Here is a 14,792-nt window from a genome sequence, read left to right on the forward strand (position 1 = left end):
TTGCAAATTTTTGGTAAATTTGGTATTTTAAAAAAATATATATATATATTTTTTGACTTGATTTTACCAGTGTCATGAAGTACAATATGTGATGAATAAACAATCTCAGAATGGCCTGGATAAGTCAAAGCGTTTTAAAGTTATCAACACTTAAAGTGACACTGGTCAGATTTGCAAAAAATGGCCAAGTCCTTAAGGTGAAATAGGGCTGAGTCCTTAAGGGGTTAAAATATGAAATAATAATATTCTAATTAATGGGTGGTAACGTAGGTAGATATTTATTGTGACCACAGTCTGTTCTAGTTATCCATTTTTCCTTGTTCTTCACCTTCTTATATTTAGCTCAGGCATCCTCAAACTGCGGCCCTCCAGCTGTTGCAAAACTACAACTCCCAGCATGCCTGAACAGCCTACAGGTATCAGCCTACAGCAGGGCATTGTGGGAGTTGTAGTTTTACAACAGCTGGAGGGCCGCAGTTTGAGGATGCCTGATCTAGCTCCTCAATTACCGTATATGCAAATTATCTCAATACCTTTTGTTTCTGGCACTGATCATTGCATAGAGACAAGTCTATTAGGCCTGACATTTCCAACAGTGCTTGGTCTCCCTGATTAATAAATCCTTGCGACTCCCCTACACTTTAATGTACTTGTAGAACAGCAGCTGAGTTATAAACATAAAAGAAAGATTAAGTTGGAAGGATGGGCCATTTATTGAACAGAGTATAATGAGAATCACAGGCTTTCGGATTATTTTTTTTCTTACTTAGCATATTGTTTAAATGATATAGTTATATACAGCATTTGTAATTGGAATAAAGATACATACTGTAGTAGTGAACGGAGAAAAATGTTTTGCTTGTTAAATACTGTAATCCATCTGGTTCTCAAGCACATTGTGGCACTGTTTCATTACAAACAAAATGTCAGCTTCTCTAGTATCTTGGTAAAAGCTTTCTAGACTCATAAACTATGATCTATTTATTTTTTAAAGGGCATGTCTCGCTTCAGCCAATGGCATTTATCATGTAGACAATACTAAACGTAATACAAGGTACTTACTAATGTTTTGTGATTATCCATATTGATTCCTTTGCTGGCTTGATAAATTTTTTCATCACATTATACACTGCTCGTATGAATAGTTATCACCACCTTGCAATCCAGAAACAGTAGCTATGCTTGCACGCTATAGGAAAAAGCATCGGCCAATGTGCACTCCCAGGGTTCTGGTCCCAGAGACACCAGCGTCTTTTTCTATAGCGTGCAGGCATGGCTAACGCTGATGGACTGCAGGGTGGTCATCATAACCCCTGAATACAAGCAGTGTATAATGTGATGGAAAAATGAATCAAGCCAGCAAAGGAGGAGATATGGACAATCACAATACATCAGTAAGTGCCTTATACTAACTTTCTCTACATGATAAATGCCATGTGCTGAAGTGGGGCAATCCCTTTAAATTATGGGTGCACATACCACAGAGATAGACCCTAAGCTGCTACAGGGTCCAGGCTGGTCCCATCTTCTCAGTTACTGAGTGGCAGGAGCAAAGCAATTCTAACAACTAATTAATAATAATGTTGGAAGTCGAACATCTAACATTGATAACCTATCCTAAGCAGCGCTGGATTACAGAAAGGGCAAATGTGAACTCGAGCCCTGGTGTCTCCACCAGAACAGAGGATGGCCTCCACAGATCTGGAGGTTCAGACTGATGTCCCGGCTGACCATGCATATACCAGTAAAGACTGAACTAAAACCCAAACAGGCTGCTGAACCTGTAGTCTGCTTATCCATAGCTGATCACTCCTCTATGAGAGCTGCAACAGAGATAAGCAATTGTCAGGCTCTGAACACTGTAATTACCTCTCCTGATATAGAGGAGAGACAATTACTGTGGATAGTAGGTGGCAGCATTGTAGAGTGATGCTGCCTCCTGCTAGCACTGATAACAAACAGGAGCCCCAAAGTATATCCTCTGCTGCTATCAAGTATGAAGAAATGGAAGGAGAAGGCTAAGTTTGCAGCAGTCCTTCATCCCTCAATACATCTGGAAGTAGCTGCTTGAGGACCTCCTATGCACTTCTACCTTTGGTGAGTGACTGTGGGAGGAAGGTAAGGGTTCCCCTGAAGCTGGTGCCTTTCTTTGTTAAAGGGGTTATCCAAGTTATATTTATTGATGACCTATCCTCAGGATAGGTCATCAATATCAGATCGGCGGGGGTCCGACACCCGGCGCCCCCTCCGATCAGCTGTTTGAAGAGAAGGCATGTGGTGTCAGCGCTGCCTCCTCTTCACTGTTTACCTTCTAGCCGTTGCATCTGCAGTGGTGAGCAGGTGTAATTACACCCAAGCCTTCCTATTGAAATGAATGGCCGTTTTACTGGCTAGGGCAGCGCTAAATCCTGCCCATGAGTGCCGGTGTCGTCACCGGGCTTCTTGGCAGCCCCATGGAGAGCCCCAGTACGTCTCCGGATCTCCAAAAAATGCCTTTGCGCTGCGCAATTTAGTGCAGGGCAAAGGAGAGCATCAGAGCATGAACTGCTCCGATTCTCAAGGCAGGGGGGCTGCTGGGGGGAAAATGGAGGTATGTCCGGGTTCAGCTCTGAACCCGGACAACCCCTTTAACAGTGAACCCCACCTTAACAATGACCTTCACAATGCCCAGCCCCCTTAACAGTGCCCCGACCTCTTAACAGTGACTTACACAGCACCTCGGTCACTTAACACTGAATCCAATGACCACCCCCTTAACAATGAAAAAAAATGAGTTGTTATGGAAACTTGCAAAACTGTGGGAATATCAGTGGGGTGAGGATACGAGTGAAAGCTTCTATTGGCTAATATGGGTCATATGATGGTGCCATATTTTAATTTTTGCGCAATATCTCAAGAACAGTACATCCTAGAGAGCTGATGCATGTATAAACCCCATCCCAGACACCCAATGTACCTATATGCCAAATTTGGTGCACATTGGTCCAACAGTTGTTTGGCCTTGCATAGACAGACAACAAACAGAAATGCATTCTTATACAGTATATATATATATATATATATATATATATATATATATACATACTCTTGCAAATACCGCAGCAGCACAGTTAGATAGTGTGAACTGGGTACAAATCCTTCAGGAAGGTCGGCTTCTCTTCCATTGTATATATATCCCAAAAAGCGAGGGAGCACTCCAGATAAGATGTGAAAGGTTGAAGACGCCAAACTTTAATTCCCCCCCAACAAACAAGTGCAATCAAGTCACATGATACAAATCAGTGAAAACACATGATACAAAAACTGTTCAATCACGTGATATTACAATCATTACAAAATATCCATAGTATGCAAAAAATTCCATAATTGAATAAAATCATTCAATACAGTGTAATGCCAAAGTGTCCATATATCCTCTTGTATCCCAAAATTAGATCTGGGATCCTATATATTTGTGCAAATATGCAAAAGTGCTAAGTGCCACTGCTTAAGGGGTTAAAAAAAACAATCTATATCAAAAAGGATACAGCCGTATCCCATTAGTTTATTAAAGCAGCATAGCATACCATTGGTGGCTCTATATGATCGCGAGTGTTTGGCGTCCCCATCCACACTCTGCGCTTGCGCCGAGTCCGACAGTACGTCCCGTCCTCCCAGCTCTTACTGCGTGCTTACGTCCTCACGTTCGCTGGATGTGCGGCGTGGTGACGTGGAACGCAACGCTAGCAGCGCAAGGAGAGGAGGGGCGGACCATGTGACTCAGTCACATCCAACCAACAACGGGAGGGGGGGCGTACCAATCACCATAGTGACATAGCATGTAAATACACACTCAGAATATGGCATCAGTGGGGGCATTCAGGCAATCGCAGAAAGCGAACCATCATCCAATCATCTCAAGAATATCCATGGACTTCAGAGATATATGGGGTACGTTCTGTGTCGTCAGGGATAACCACCATGGTCTCCCTGCTCAACACCTGGACCCAACAGCTGTCCTCCGGGCCACCAGTGGACAGTCAGAGGACCAATATCATTCCCCACATACTACCCACTATCCAACCCTCTCTTATAAATGGCGGAGGTGGGGAGAACCCTTTTTCACAGTGTATCATGGTGTCAACGAGATGGGAGCCATAAAGCACCACATACTCTGTCATGTACATGCTGTCTGTCAAAGTGAATACTATGATCAGTACCACAGCAATTCAATCACCACCACTGTAAACATCAAGAAATAAAAACTGCTTTAACTTGTATCCAGATTGTCATCATACGTAGTATGCCACACTCCCAAATGCGCCCACTGATATCCGATATTTCTTAATTCACCATGTAGAGTCATAATCGCGAGCACATAGAACCACTTCTGGTCTTGCTTGCTAAAAGAAGACAAAGATCCCAAGGGGTATCCAACAATTCTTTAAAAAATAGAAAAAAATTCAAATCATTATGTCCTAGGTTAGCACTGTTGTCTAATTTTGCACCCTGATCTAATTTTGGGATACAAGAGGATATATGGACACTTTGGCATTACACCGTATTGAATGATTTTATTCAATTATGGAATTTTTTGCATACTATGGATATTTTGTAATGATTGTAATGATTGTAATATCACGTGATTGAACAGTTTTTGTATCATGTGTTTTCACTGATTTGTATCATGTGACTTGATTGCACTTGTTTGTTGGGTATATATACCTTGCTATTGCACTGTTGTATAGCTTGACAAAGGCCTCATTGAGAAGGCCGAAACGTTGCTGGGGAATTAAAGTTTGGGGTCTTCACCCTTTCACATCTTATCTGGAGTGCTGCTTCGCTTTTTGGGATATATATATATATATATATATATATATATATATACAGTATATATATATATATTTATTTAAACAACTTTGTAGTACGCCTGACAAGGGACCAGAGTTGTCGCGAGAGCTTTTCTATGTAACATCATTGCTTCTATTTTGTTGGCCATTAAAAAGTATCATACTTGGGGGCGGAGCCTGCTCTGTTAAGAGAGGGCTGCTTGAAGCGTAGCTCCGCTGACTGAATATCCCTCATAGCCTGTTTTACATAGCCCTCGAGACCAAAAAATTGTAAAAATCGGTGGACAAAAACCCACAGAACCTATCGGTCCTGCCAAAACGGCGATTCAGCCCGGAGAAATTGACAAATTTATTAAGAAGGCAGCCGCCGCATATGTGGCTAAAGAACCCAAGATGGCGCCTGGAACTCCAAAGGCCTCCGGCTACAAGCAGCAAGCTGCAGGCGGCGCGGAAGGAGGTAGGGATGACTTCCCTGGCCCAGACGCCCTGCCGATCTCCAGGGGCTTCCTTAAAGAGTCGCTAGCTGAAGCCCTTGAACCCCTAAGCACAGAACTTTCAGCTATCAGGGGGGACATAAGTCATATTGGCACAAGGGTGGAAACCCTTGAAGAAAACCAATCTAATATCATCACGCATCAAAAAAAGATGTCTTCGAATATGGCTAAGTACCAAGAGCACATTAACTTGCTATACACAGCTATAGAAGACCAGGAGAACCGGGGGAGGCGAAATAACTTACGCTTCAGAGGCATCCCCGAATCTGTTGCTCCTAGCGACATCCCCGAAACGGTAATCCAAATTTGCATGCACTTGCTGGGCCCTGATACAGCCCATGAAGTCAATATAGAAAGGGCTCACAGAGCACTCCGACCCAAGCCGCAACCCAATGAACCCCCACGGGATGTAATATGCAAATTTCTATACTTTCCAGTCAAGGAAGCTATTCTTATAAGCGCCAGAAATAATCCATCATTGAAGTGGGAAGGCAACGATATCTCTATTTTTCAGGACTTGGCTCAGTCTACACTTAAAAAACGCAGAGCTCTGAAACCCTTGACGGACTGGCTGCGTTCACATAAGATCCTGTATAGATAGTCATTCCCTTTTGGCCTCTCTTTTACTCACGATGGTCGTCGCCTATTCATATCCTCTTTTAAAGACCTTGTCAAGGTCTATGAACACTTCAAGATGCAGCCGCTCTCGATTGAAAACTGGGAGACGATTCAAGATTGAGATTGTGCGGCTCTCCCTGATCTTCCTACTGTTTCGCCTTGGGAGCTACCTCGTACCCCCAAACCGCAAAAAGCAAGAAGAGGAAACATTTCAACTCCGAGGAGACTTCCACTTATAGACGAATGAAGATCTGAGTTTTACTCTACTGCAGATAAATATGATGTTCTAACGGGACTCTGATTCACTGAGAATCTCTCTTATACTAGCAGAGTTAACCATTTTAATATATTATGTTCTAGCTGTTATAATTCCCTATCTTACAATTGAATTGGTTTCTTCTATACCCATAAGGGGCTGTACCATATCACAGTCCTTGTTTTACATTCCACCCTTGCTTCCCACCTCTCTCTATGTCCCTTTGAAATGTTAGTGCTAACATATGGGCTCTCGCTACTGCCCAATCTAAGGGCTAGGGAGAGGGTGGATGAATCTCTTCACAGAGATAATAACGTCTGGTATCTGATGCTCTTTAGAGGGATTAACACGGAAATTATATCTTACCCCCAATATGCCTTTGGAGCTCTTATGCTCTACCACATTGTTGAGTAGTTACTATTGTTATGCTCGTTTTATGTATTTCTTTTTCTTTTGTTTCTATTTTCTAATCAGGTACTTCTTCACTTTCAAACGAACCACAAATCATACAAGGGACCAGTGAGATTTCCCACTGCTGCGCCCAGGGAGGTTGAGTGTTATTCGTTCTATGCTTATTATCACTATTAAGCTCTATATTACCACTATTTTGTTTTATCTGCCCTCGGCTTTGAATTATGGCTGACCTTTGCATAGCCTCATTCAATGTTAAGGGCTTCAATTCCCCTTCTAAACGTAGCCAAATCTTCTCTCACTTGAAGAAAGAGAACTGCTCGATCTTCTTCCTTCAAGAGACACACTTTAAACTCGATAAATATCCGAATCTTTCACACTCCTTATACCCGGAGTGGTATCATTGTGGCTCAAAGTCCTCGGCCTCCAAGGGCGTAAGCATCAGGATCCGGAAACACCTCCCATTTACATACATTCACCATGTTCTAGACAATGAGGGGAGGTACCTTATGCTTAAAGGTTCAATCTCGAACCAGGTATATACTTTTATTAACCTTTACACTCCCAATGTTAATCAGGTTACCTGGATAGACGAGGTTTTGTCCTTATTGGAATCATATAGAGAGGGTGTGGTGATTCTGGGCCGGGATCTTAACATAACGCTGGAGCCTGATATAGATTCTACTTCTTAAAGATCAGCAATTTCACCCAAAGCTCTCAGACACCTCAGAAAAAATCTCCATAACTGGTCGGTCTGTGATGTCTGGAGACTCCTTAACCCCAAAACGCGAGATTATTCCTTCTACTCCTCAGTACATGGGTCTTATCACAGACTCGACTACTTGTTTATATCAAAGGAACATCTCCAATACTGTAAGAATGCCAATATAGGTTCTATGCATTTATCAGACCATTCACCAGTATTTTTAACACTAAGCCCACTTTAGAACCTCGCCCCTATAGATGGCGCCTGAATGAGCAGTTCATTTCCCCAGGTGACACCCTTACCCGTACCCAAACGATACTCGAGGAATACTTTGCTTTTAATGCCAAATCGGTAACATCTCTCTTTAAGTATTATGGGATGCCCATAAAGCATATATGAGGGGTCCGTTTCAGAGAAAATCCCATAACTACATTCATCGAATAAAAACTCCAGAAGGTGGAGAGGTTTTTAATACCTCTGCCATTGCCACCAAGTTTAGGAAATTCTACCATTCCCTATATAACTTAAAAGAATCCGAACTGGCTGATCGGTCTCCCTCCACACCTCCTGAGCTCTCGACTTCTTTCTTGCGCTCCTTGTCCCTCCCTGCCCTCTCAGAACATTAGGCACAATCACTTCAAACCCCCTTTACTATAGACGAATTAGAGGCCACCATTAAACAACTTCCTAGAGGGAAATGCCCAGGCCCCGATGGCTTTCCAGCCTCATACTAGCGCTCATTTTACAAAACATCAGGCCCCCATTTACTCAGTATATGCAATAGCTCGCTTTCTGGTACTCCAATGTCAATAGACATGACTAGAGCCCATTTCTCCCTGATCCCCAAAGAGAGGAAAGATGGTTCCATTTGTGCGAACTATCGCCAAATTTCCCTGCTAAATCTAGATTTAAAGATACTAGCGAAGATGTTAGCTTCACGCCTTTCCCTGTTACTGCCTGTTCTAATTCGAAAAGACCAGGTAGGCTATGTAAGGGGTAGGGAGGGTAAGGATAATACCTCTAGAGTCCTAAATTGCATATTTCATGCAAAGAGATCCAGATGTCCCCTAATCCTTCTCAGCACAGATGCTGAGAAGGCATTTGATAGGGTTAACTGGGACTTTATGCGGACTGTGCTGTCCACATTTGGGATCCCTGACCAATTTATTAATGCAGTATTTTCCCTATATTCCAATGCATCAGCCGCTATAATTATTAATAATTCACTGTCTTCCCCCTTTTCTATTCATAATGGGACCAGGCAGGGTTGTCCCCTCTCACCTCTGTTATTTGTAGTGTTGATCACGAATATTAGAATTTCGATTTTTTATTGCGAATATAGGTACTTCGAAAATTTGCAAATATTTCGAATATAGTTATATATATTCGTAATTTCGAATATTCTAATTAATTTTTTAGATTTTTTTTTTTTATCAGTACACATGATCCCTCACTGCTTCTAGCTTGTGGGCCAATAAGAAGGCTGCAATATACTTGACTTTAGAAATAGTAGTGTTTGCGAATTTTGCTCTATATTCTTTTTTTTGAATATTCGCTATATTGCTATATATTCATGTTTTAGAATATTACGAATATTTGAAAAAACTAAGTTATAGCAGTATAGAGAATATTCGAAAAAAATCGAATAGAGCAATTTAGCTAATATAGTGCTATAATGTTCTTTGTCTAATAGTTGTAAGTTGAAAAATTTGCAATAAAAAATTCGAATCCGAAAATTTGAATTTTGAAATTCGCATATTACACAATCATTACCACAATCAAAAAATCGTGAATTTTCGAATTTGCGAATATTCGACGAATATTCTACAAAATATTCGCGAAATATTGCGAATTCGAATATGACCCCTGCCGCTCATCACTAGTTATTTGTTCTAGTGATGGAATCTTTGTTACAGGCAATAAGGGGAGAGGGGGAAATCCGGGGAGTTCGGGTCGATAGTTATGAACATAAGGTTGCAGCTTTTGCTGACGACCTACTCATTATGATTACAAACTCTACAATAGCCCTCCCCCATGTATATCGCATAATAGAACAATTTGGCCTTTTTTCCAATTTTAAAATGAATATGAATAAATCCTACATTCTAAATGTTGATTTCCCTTTTTCAACTATACAAGAACTTAAGTCTAGTTCCCCATTTAACTGGGAAACCCCACACATCACGTATCTGGGAGTTAAAATAGGACCTGATCCCGGAACATTATTCCGTCTAAACTATATCCCACTATTAAACTCGATTCAGGATCATCTATCCACATTGAAAAATTCTATGCTGTCCTGGTTTGGAAGAAAGAACATAGTTACATCTCTTATAATTCCCAAACTGACTTACCTTCAACAGGTTCTGCCAATCCCAGTGCCAAAGTCTTTCTATAACACGGTGAACCAATTGATTAGATCATTTATTTGGGCGGGGAAAAGAGCACGTATATCATATAATATCTTGAGCAAGCCTAAGCCTTTTGGTGGAATTGGGCTACCTAATCCAGAATTTTATAATAAGGCAGTCCTCCTAGCTAGAGTAGGGGGCGGATCAAGGGAACAATTGGTGAGTCATGTTTGGACCTCAAACAGGCGCAACTTGGCCTACCCCTTCCGGGGAATTTTGGTGGGTACTGACATACCCACGAATAAGGTTAAACCCTTCAATCCTATAATCAAATCTACTCTGAAGGCCTGGGAATGGTTTCAATCCTCACAATATGAAATTCCATTACCCTCTCCTCTGCTACAAATCAGAGATATCTTGGTCTTTGCACCTGATGCTCTTCTAGGTAGCTTACCCGCATCTATAAAGTTTTCAACACTCTCTGTCTTGTCCCTGTATGGTGAAAGTAGAGAGATATTGGAATCTGTAGCTATGTCAAAGCTCTTCCCAGACAGTAGATTCCCACCCCCTTTTGATTTCCTTTCTACGCTCATTCATTTCCAAATACGTACCATTAGGTTTGTTAAAACGTCCACTGACTTGGTTAGAGGGCTTATGGTCAAAGTCTGACCCACAGGCTAAACTGATTTCTTTGAAATACAAAAAAATTTGTACCCCCATTCTTATGCCAAAACATGCTTTTCTTAGTCTCTGGGAAAGAGATTTGGACACCTCTTTTACCCAGCTAGTAATGTCAAAAATCCTACTGAGACCTCATAAAGCCTCAAGATGTGTCTGCATGCAAGACAACGCTTACAAGATCCTATCTAGATGGTACAAAACCCCGGATATTACTTGTAGATATAACACAGATAGATCTGATACTTGTTGGAGGTGTCGAGTGGATAAAGGCTCTTTTTTCCACATATGGTGGACCTGCCTTAAAATTAAGGAGTGGTGGTTAGAAATATTCGAATGGTGTAACAAGATCTGTCACTCAATTATCCCAATATCACCACAATTAACCCTACTAGGGATCCAATCTTCCAATATAACTGGACCTATCCCGCAACTGTTCAATCATCTCCTCAATGCAGCTCGCCTTTTGATTCCTCGCTATTAGTTATCAGAGGATCTTCCTCCCATATACCACTGGTTAAGTAAGGTGGACCAACTTTATAGGTTTGAGGAATTAGCTTCATGGGAAAATAACAAGATAATGTGATTCAAGAGATGTTGGTTACCTTGGTCTTCTTTTAGGAATTACTAATGAGAGATTTACTATACTTAGATATTACTTAGCTAACTATATATTCCACTTTTGTGAAGGATCTCAATGTCCCCTATGTCGATATGCTTGTGCATACTAAGCATTTATACTGATTTGTATTGTCATCACTGAACTGTACCTGAAATGTATTATTGATATTACTTCTACTGTTTCTTAATTGACACTTTGTTAAATCATAATTTTCTTTAAAAAAGAATGAAAAAATAAATAAAATAAAAAGTATCATACTTAAAAAACTCTTATTTTGTTTCCCTTAATAAGAGCTCTTTATTGGAAATGACTGATGAATGACTTGTTTATTTGGAAAATAAAATTGAGGATTTAGAAAACAGCCCCTGATGTAGCAATATAAAGATAAGAGGAGTTCTAGAATCTATTTGTGATTTAAGTTGAATTTCGGGTTTATTTTCTGTTCTGGTCCAAGAAATTGACAAGCCTTTACTAAGAATTGACAAAAAAATGGGTTAAGCAGCACTCCAGGTCCCAATGTGGGGACAGTTGCCAGTATAAAAATAGATAAGTCGGTGCCCGCGGATGGGGATCCTGGCTGGGAACCCATAAGGTTACAGATAAATAGAAAATCCACAGCACTCCTCAGTTCTGGTGAAAAAGCTGGTTACTTTATTGGTAACAGCAGCATATAGAAAGCAACGTTTCAACCATCTCTGGTCTTTCTCAAGCTATGAAATCATATAGTGGAATGTGCCTTTAAATAGTGGCTCAGTGGGAGTGTCTCTAAGTGATTAAAGTTCTACATCTGAAGTGACTAAGTGTAGTTGATTGCATCGTTTGTCCATTGATTATACTTAGAGTAAAATAATACTTACTGGTGGGGGAGGGTCCATGTGAAACTGGCGCTGTGTCGAGAGGTGAGTTCGCGCCAAAATCCGGTGTACTCTGAGTCCATATGCGCCTGCGCCGAGTCCCCACACCCACAAGGGGAGGGATTCTAAGGCGGCCAATAGAAAAAATCAGGCGCCCGAGACGTCCGTTGTTGCCGGGGGCAGATCCTGGTAAAGGGAACGTCCTCCGTCCACAGCACTAATCAGAGCACAGGCGTCGATGACGTCTATTGTTGCTAAGGAAAAGGGCGATCCCCAGAGGAGTGAGAATCGCATCCCCTCCACAGCAACTAAAAATACCATATACACCAGTAGCCAAAGGAGGACCGGGGTAGTGATATGACACTGGCCAAAGTATATGAGGATCCCACCTAGCTGGGATCGTGTGTTAGGCAATTCCAGCTGTAATTTGGGTCCTCATGCTAGGCTATGGCCCCTACAGGGGCGTGGCCAACCGTAAGTTGGCCATCAGTCCTTAAAAGAGGGGCCAAAAGAAAACATTCATACATCCCCTATCTGGGTACAGTGTCAACCACAGAATTTCTTAAGTGAGTTTACTCTGTGACAGAGGTATGGTAACATAACAATATCCCCCTGGTCGCTCACCGTTTCAATGGCAGTCAGGGACAATAATGCTACCTTGATCATACATACTTATTAAAGGCCATTTATGTATCAAACTTACCCCTGCGGTTCCTGTGTAACTGCTGGAAGACTATGGTTGAAGAAATAGAGGTCTTGGTCGTAACGGAATCTGTGGAGGCGCAGTTGGAGAGGTCGTCGGGTGAGGAGGCTAGTAATATGTGGTTTCACATGGAGAGCCCCCTGTAATGCAAAAAAGAGGGTGACATTAGTGATTAAAACAGATATCATCTATTGTTGGGCACTCTACTTATATTAAAATCGTAAGTAGCTAAGTCATACATGGGGGTTGAGCAGAACGTAACTTGGGGAACAAATCAATGCAGGAAGATACTCCGATTAAAGTCAAAAATCCGCAAACATGTTCTAGAACTACCTATCCCGGAACATTTCGGGAAATCTGGGCACAATATCTCACAGTTGAGATTTCAGGTCATTGATGGAATTCCACAACTCCAGAGGGGAGGGGACCGAGAGACTCTCCTAAAGAAATTGGAACTGAAATGGATACATAAACTGGATACGTTGGAACCGAAAGGACTCAATAGGGACTTTAATCGGAGTATCTTCCTGCATTAATTTGTTCCCCAAGTTACGTTCTGCTCAACCCCCATGTATGACTTAGCTACTTACGATTTTAATATAAGTAGAGTGCCCAACAATAGATGATTGTTGTGTTACATATCTGTTTTAATCACTAATGTCACCCTCTTTTTTGCATTACAGGGGGCTCTCCATGTGAAACCACATATTACTAGCCTCCTCACCCGACGACCTCTCCAACTGCGCCTCCACAGATTCCGTTACGACCAAGACCTCTATTTCTTCAACCATAGTCTTCCAGCAGTTACACAGGAACCATAGGGGTAAGTTTAATACATAAATGGCCTTTAATAAGTATGTATGATCAAGGTAGCATTATTGTCCCTGACCGCCATTGAAACAGTGAGCGACCAGGGGGATATTGTTATGTTACCATACCTCTGTCACAGAGTAAACTCACTTAAGAAATTCTGTGGTTGACACTGTACCCAGATAGGGGGATGTATGAATGTTGGCTTTTGGCCCCTCTTTTAGGGACTGATGGCCAACTTACGGTTGGCCACGCCCCTGTAGGGGCCATAGCCTAGCATGAGAACCCAAATTACAGCTGGAATCGCCTAACACACGATCCCAGCTAGGTGGGATCCTCATATACTTTGGCCAGTGTCATATCACTACCCCGGTCCTCCTTTGGTTGCTGGTGCATATTTAGTTGCTGTGGAGGGGATGCGATTCTCACTCCTCTGGGGATCGCCCTCCTCCTTAGCAACAATAGACGTCATCGACGCCTGTGCTCTGATTAGTGCTGTGGACGGAGGACGTTCCCTTTACCAGGATCTGCCCCCGGCAACAACGGACGTCACGGGCGCCCGATTTTTCTATTGGCCGCCTTAGAATCCCTCCCCTTGTGGGTGTGGGGACTCGGCGCAGGCGCATATAGAGTCAGAGTACGCCGGATTTTGGTGCGATCTCACCTCTCGACACAGCGCCAGTTTCACATGGACCCTCCCCCACCAGTAAGTATTATTTTACTCTAAGTATAATCAATGGACAAACGATGCAATCAACTACAATTAGTCACTTCAGATGTAGAACTTTAATCACTTAGAGACACTCCCACTGAGACACTATTTAAAGGCACATTCCACTATATGATTTCATAGCTTGAGAAAAACCAGAGATGGTTGAAACGTTTCTTTCTATATGCTGCTGTTACCAATAAAGTAACCGGCTTTTTCACCAGAACTGAGGAGTGCTGTGGATTTTCTATTTATCTTTACTAAGAATTGAACACATTCATAGAGTTTTATGGTATATAATTAGTGTTGAGCAAATCGGATTCGGATTGCTGTATCCGAACTCAATTACTTTGAAAGCTTTGTTAACAATACAGCCTCCCTCCTACTGAAATGCTGTCATTCCGTCTGGTGGAGAAGGATAGTTTTAAAAGCTTTATGGCAATGGCTGTCCCACAGTATGTCATGCCCAGCCGCCACTACTTTTCCAGGCGTGCCATCCCTTCCCTGCACAACCAAGTGGGGGACAAAATCAGGTGTGTACTGCACAACACCATCTGTGGCAAGATCCACCTCACTAGGGATACGTGGACCAGTAAGCACGGTCAGAGACGTTATATCTCCATAAAAGCACACTGGGTAAATACAGTGGCTGCTGGGCCTGAGGCGGATAGCAGTTTGCCGCATGTCCTTCCACCACGAGGATTGCAGGGCTGTGACGGTAACGTACACTACACACAGGGGGGAGGATAGT

The sequence above is a fragment of the Bufo bufo genome, chromosome 6 (assembly GCF_905171765.1).
Source record: "Bufo bufo chromosome 6, aBufBuf1.1, whole genome shotgun sequence".
NCBI classification, from domain to species: domain Eukaryota; kingdom Metazoa; phylum Chordata; class Amphibia; order Anura; family Bufonidae; genus Bufo; species Bufo bufo.